Source organism: Harmonia axyridis, chromosome 7 (assembly GCF_914767665.1).
Source record: "Harmonia axyridis chromosome 7, icHarAxyr1.1, whole genome shotgun sequence".
In the NCBI taxonomy this organism is placed as follows: Eukaryota; Metazoa; Arthropoda; class Insecta; order Coleoptera; family Coccinellidae; genus Harmonia; species Harmonia axyridis.
The window spans coordinates 25,030,183-25,036,885 of NC_059507.1; the positions used below are offsets into that span (position 1 = coordinate 25,030,183).

General features: G+C 31.7%; 1 protein-coding gene across 1 annotated transcript in view; it reads right to left on the reverse strand.

The window, feature by feature from the left end:
- LOC123684294 (protein decapentaplegic) overlaps nucleotides 1–6,409 on the reverse strand; it is a 68,708-nt gene extending 62,299 nt beyond the window's left edge. The window contains exon 1 of the mRNA XM_045623491.1: nucleotides 5,825–6,409. The gene's annotated coding sequence lies outside the window, so the exon portion shown is untranslated. The remainder of the gene's footprint in view (nucleotides 1–5,824) is intronic.
- Between the last annotated feature and the right edge of the window lie 294 nt (nucleotides 6,410–6,703).

Consider the following 6,703-nt stretch of genomic DNA (forward strand, 5'->3'; position numbering starts at 1 on the left):
ACTGAAACAATTAAACAAGTACCAATTAATTAAAATCACCCGGAGTACAACTAAACGCCCTAATATGAGTTAATCACCTAATTACGAATGCAGCTCATACTGTCCACTTGGAGCAATTATCCAAAACAAGACGGACATGTCATAGAGACCAAAAACGTCTTGTTTATATTCGATACATAGGCGTGATAATCATTGTTAACCATAGCTGCGCGCAGTGTTAAGTGGCGCTCAAAGAATAGATTGTGATTATGAATTACAATCAGCTAGCTGATCAAATTATATCTACAACAATATCGGCTTTGAAAAGCATGCTTTGGAGGTTAATCATGTTGCGCCTTCAGAATTCAACAATACATGCAGGTATAAAGAAGTCCAGGATTATCATTATGTTGTTTCTTCAATACAATCGAAAATTATATGTTTAAGACCGCAGAAGGCCGTGATCGGATGGCCTTGAAGACCAACCCCATCTCTCGGTAGTAGGTTTGAATCATACCACAAATTGACTAACTAGAAAAAATATGCATAAATGATTTGGGAAATTGCAAATAATTGTTCTTTTTGCACTCATAGTTATCAGATATGTATGTACAGGGTGAGTCTCAAAGGTCTGAAATTCAACCATAGTTTCCTCTATTCACAATTTTTCCAGATTCTGTTTAGGAGAAAAGATACAGGCTGTTTTTTTTGTTATTTCGACAAGAGTGCATTAGCCTTTTGCGAAACCATTACATTATTATAACTTTTCAGCTAAGTCGAATCGGGCAAAATGGTAAATGAAAAAAAGTGTTTTATTTATGAGAGGCATATGTACTTCAATTTAATGTTCAACCTTAACTTATGCACTCTGGATAGTATTCCCAATATATTTTCCTTGCTTTGTGTTAATCGATGTTTAAGTACCTATATGTTCAAGTAGCTATATTAATAATGAAGTGATATTTCTGCTTCATCAGTTTCAGTGAATACCAATTCCACTAATACAAGATTCATTGCGTTAAAAATAGTATCAACTATACGTTTTCATTTGATGTGTGTGAGACATTTTGTTAATAATTAATTATATCAAAATTTTCTCATTTTCAGTTCCCAATTTAATGAAATTGAATGTATTATCATGAAGACGTCGGTAAGTAACTTTGGCGACGGCAAGAAACTATACCGATGCCTTTCGCCTAGCAAATATAAAGAAAGATACCATAATATCTTTCAAGCCATTTAACTAAAACCAGAATGTTTCATTCGGAAAAACAATTTTACTCCTAAATAATTATTATTTCTCCCAAGGGCTGGAATTTTGAATGCATATAATAGAGCCTCCCAGACCAACGCTGTTTGATTTTCGCTTCAGAACAACATCATTATCTTTTCACATGAAATTACGTAAGATTAATTTATTAATATAACTAATATTATCGATACCCTTTATATATACCGAAATTTCATAAAAATCTGGTGAATAATTTCCAAGGTAAAATTATTTTTTTTTATACTGGTAGTGCAATGTAAACTGTTATAAGTAGATGCATGAAAATTGGTACAAAAATTGCTGATCCGTATTTGTTATTTTTTCTACACAATCCAATTCTTTAGTTTCAAAGTTCAAAACTAAGAGATCAAATTTAAAAATTAGTTCTTATGGGTGTTGTTATGTTATGACATATTACAAGGTTTATCAACTGAATATCAATAATAAAACAAAGTTTCTAGCGTTTCTACATATTCAATACCACGACAATTTCAAGTTCTTGTTCAGTAGAAAAAAATCAAAGTTATCACTTTCTAATTCATACTGAAACCGAGTCTCTCAAGGCCTTTCACTCAAGGTTCAAGGTCGTTCAACGGGTGCAAGGATGCCATGATTTCAACGATATAGTAATTAGCTGGTTCATTACTTCCGGTAAAAAAAAATTCGGACGATTGTCAGTGCTTACGATGGAACAACGAAGAAAGCAACTATTTCTATTGTCGTAGTCATTTTTTATATATCTATCAATGAAAAAAACTCAAAAAACAATAAAAAATATCATGAATTGCGATATAAATAAAATATGTATATCGGGTGTCCCAAGGTAAGTGGCCTATTAGATTATTATGAAAACTATTGATGGTAAAGATTTCAAATTTTGTGGATAGATATTTGGCCAGTTAAGGTACATTTTTAAAATAATTTCACATTTCCAGTGTTGCCGGATGTACGACAATTTGGCAACAACTTTGTTATTTTAAATGGGACATCCGGTATTTCTATTTTTTTTATGATACTCCATAAAATATTAAATCTATTCACTCTTACTTTTCCATCCCTATCTTCAACGGTTTTTGAGTTATTAATTATTTTTCGAAATTTTAGATCAAATTAGCGTATTACGAAAATGACTCTAGTTCGCTCAATATTTGAGATTTAAGTCAGAAATTTTGCAAGTCGTTAGATATTGATCTGATCTGTGTCACTGCTTTTGAATTATGGTTGTCAATAATACAGGACGGACCAAAAAAAATCATCATTTACCAAGTTACAAAATAGTGAAAAAGTCTGTGTAAGTGAATAGAAAAATTGTAGAATGTGTTGTACTGATTCCAAAAATTGAAAAATATACTAGGTGTCTAATTTGAAAAAATAAACTTTTTTACAATTTTGTAACTTGGCAAATGATGATTTTTTTTGGTCCGTCCTGTATTATTGACAACCATAATTCAAAAGCAGTGACACAGATCAGATCAATATCTAACGACTTGCAAAATTTCTGACTTAAATCTCAAATATTGAGCGAACTAGAGTCATTTTCGTAATACGCTAATTTGATCTAAAATTTCGAAAAATAATTAATAACTCAAAAACCGTTGAAGATAGGGATGGAAAAGTAAGAGTGAATAGATTTAATATTTTATGGAGTATCATAAAAAAAATAGAAATACCTGATGTCCCATTTAAAATAACAAAGTTGTTGCCAAATTGTCGTACATCCGGCAACACTGGAAATGTGAAATTATTTTAAAAATGTACCTTAACTGGCCAAATATCTATCCACAAAATTTGAAATCTTTACCATCAATAGTTTCCATAATAATCTAATAGGCCACTCACCTTGGGACACCCGATATATCAATTTTTTTGTTTCAATTAGTTGTTGGTGGTGCTCAAAAACTCCCATTTTGAGATGAAGCTATAAATGTAAAACCATTCCCTACTTATATAACCCCCCATAAATGTTTGAAATGAACTGTTGTGTTGATAATTAAATAAGAAATCTATGGTTTATCTGGTGTATAAGTAAAGGAACTAATTGTCAATTGATATCGAAAGAATTCAGGAAAAAAATATGCAGCTTTCAAAATGATTTATTTAGGGGAACTAATAACATCATTAGATATGTAATAAGTAATAAGAAAATCAGGTGCGTATTTAATATAAAAAAAGTTAATGATATTCATTACAATTATATATCTCTTTAGCAATGAATGAATTATCTCCTACAGAACTTTCGAGAGTTGGAATAATTATTGATAATGATTAGAAAAAATATGTAGGTATTAAATTGTGGGGAATGCAACTTATTGAATCGTTTAATATCAAGAAATTGATGAATGTCATTTCCTTGCTTATAAATATCCTTCGAGTGTTTCCTTTAATTATTTTGTTCGATTTTTTGTTCTAAGATGATGTTTATTTATAACGCTCCGAAGAATAAACAACAGTTATTGATTATAATATCAAGTGAATGTTCAATACCCTTCTTTTCAGGAAATTTTTTGATTGGCTTAGATATTTTCTTTTTTCCTTTGATCGACCATATGAAAAATTAAATATATCAAATTGTTTATCTAATTCTTTTATCAATAGAAAATCCAACTGAAAAACAGTTGCATCCGAAAAAAACCTTCTCAATCTCCAATATTTTACTTAACAAGGAATAATCCTTCAATTTGGCAAATATATCAATAACAATAAAAAAAATTCAAATTTGAAGGTCCAACCCTAAACAATTGATCTTTATTTTTTTAATATTCGATAAAATTTTTAGATATATGCCAAAAAAATATATTCCCATGGCTCAAAACAAATGATAATATAATATTATCTGAGTATTCATCAGATAAAATAATATGATCTTGTTTCGATTGAAAAAGACTCTTCTTTTGTACTAAGCACATCAAAGAATCATTCTGAAAATAAGTATAATAGGAGTTTTTTTGAAAATTGAAATATGAATTCTTATCAAGGACGCAACAGACAATGCATACCTGCTATACAGATAATCATGTGAATGTGAAAACGCCAAATAAATAAAAATATTGACACAATTTATTAAACAGTAGAAAATATTCGCACCCAGCATTTTCCTTGATAATTAATCAATTGTTATGTGCTTTCTGTTATTCTAATGTGAATATTTTTATATCTTTTTGATATGCCAAGATTTGTAAAACACATTATGGAGGTTGAATTGGCCAAAGCGTAAAAGCTCTTTCAATTCAAATTTATATTGGAATACTATAAAGGAATACGTTTAGGATAAAATGTGGTCATCAATACTTTTACATTAACTTCTATTGTGTGAAAACCAATAGGTAACTAACAACTATAAATTCGTCTCAGATGAATATTCTTGTTGTCTTCAATATGATGAAAACATAAAATATTTAAGACTGTTTTATAAATAAAATTAAGAGTATTCGTGTTAGATTTATTCATATTGAAATTGTAGGTATCAAAAAGAAAACATCTTAGGTGCATCCTGCAATTCACAAGCTCGACACCATCAGATCTTGTTTTTCACTTTTAACCGAACTGTACCTCAAGAATTCAACAATCTCAAGTGAAAACCGTTTTGAATCGCACCTAAAATGAACGCATCGATAAAAACTCTCGTACATACCGGAATCGCTGAATTAAATCAGAATTTTAGGTCATGCAAGAAATCAGGACACCTCAATGCTAAGGGTCAAAATCGACGAAATATCTTCCGTTTCCACGTTAGATCTTTCAGGTAGAGAGCTATCTCACTTATGCCCGCCATCAGAGAAAAAGAAACGGCCATCCTCAAGAATTTAGTTGAATGACAACACTTGAAGTTTTTAGCTTGGCACGATCATTTTCATACGTTATATCACAAGACATGTGAATTCAACAGATTAAACTATTGAAAATATTTGGAGGTTGATTTTGCTGGAGAAATATTTGAATCGGCAATAATTTGATAACATTTAAAAATTATTATAGATGCAACTATTTTCCTATAAGCGAAATCCTTAAGAAATATTTCATCCATTTAAATTCATGGATCGAGTGATACACGCCTTGATTCTTTTTTTGATAGCTCTAATTTATACTGAAAACAAACTTTGTTGGTTTATTGATGATGAAATTGGACTTTTCCTAACGTTTAATACATTTAGAAATATTTTTAGCTTATATGACATTTCGTTAGGTTTGCGTCTTGGTTTCCTTGGTTACGTATCTCAATTCATTCAAAAAGTGATCTAAGCAATGTTTCCCAGTACATCTTCGAAAATCTACAGTGTTATCACCTTCCTGTCATAATATTTACGTGAAAATTCGATCGAAATGAGATGTTTTGAAGGTATATATCCATCCAGGTCATTCGATCGATCAAAAAATTGAAATTTTTCATAAATTCTTAGCAAAATGAAAACCATTATGGAGGACAAACGAAAATTGAATAGCGACAAAACAAAACTTGTGCTTTTTCCACTTATCTGAACGAAATTGTTCGAAAAACGTTGGCCTCTTCGGCCAATTCGACAATGATGGAAATAATCAGTAAAATCGTCCATATGGGATGGATTATCTGTGGTTTACCTTTCGACGTGAATCCAAGAATGTTGTAGCGGCAATGAAAAACACTTCACTACATGACTGGCTGGCAGTATATGCGTTAAAAAGGCATACTGGTCACAGGTCGCTTTGATCATAGCACAAAAAACACTGAATACTCGACAGTTTGGCGTAAATTAGGATATCAACACCTACGCACTGGTTATTTCTCAAGTAATGAGACCTATTCGAGAGAGAAGAGCGGTACACACGGGAATAATTATTGAACTGGCTGTTCGTTGGCTACTGAAGCCAGACTCCTTGTCGACCTGCACATTATACGATCAGGTTTACCATTGCCAAGTAGTATGGCGTTGGCTTGTCTAGTCTGCTTTTTGCATCAATCATCTATGGGCCATTCCTTGATAAATTTGCATGTATTATCTGTGTTCGATATCTCGTAGGAGGCTTATTGGTGTGGTTTGGGATTGGGTGGCTGCGAACGAGATGGCGTTAGGATGAGGCCTTCTGCCAATGGTGGACGTTGGCGAAAAACCGAGATTTTGTGGGGTGATGCTCCTTCGATCAGTGATTGATATGAGGACCAAACGGAAGAAGGAGATACGCTTCACTGATGAGACATATTTGGAAAGCAGCTTTTGAATGTCTATTTCATAATGGCAAAATACTGTAGCGACGTCTGCCTTTCTGTTGGTAAATCTCTTACTTCTAACGAAATCCGACATGATGGTTTTTCAGCGGCAAAATTCTAATGCTTAAACGAATTTCGCAATACTGTTTCTTCCCAAAACATTGAATGATACTTTTTGGTGGATTTAAGAGAAGATCAATAAGTTATTTCCATACTTAAAATCTTCTTTAGATGGTTTCTATTATCATCTATGAAATTATTTAAGCAGCGAA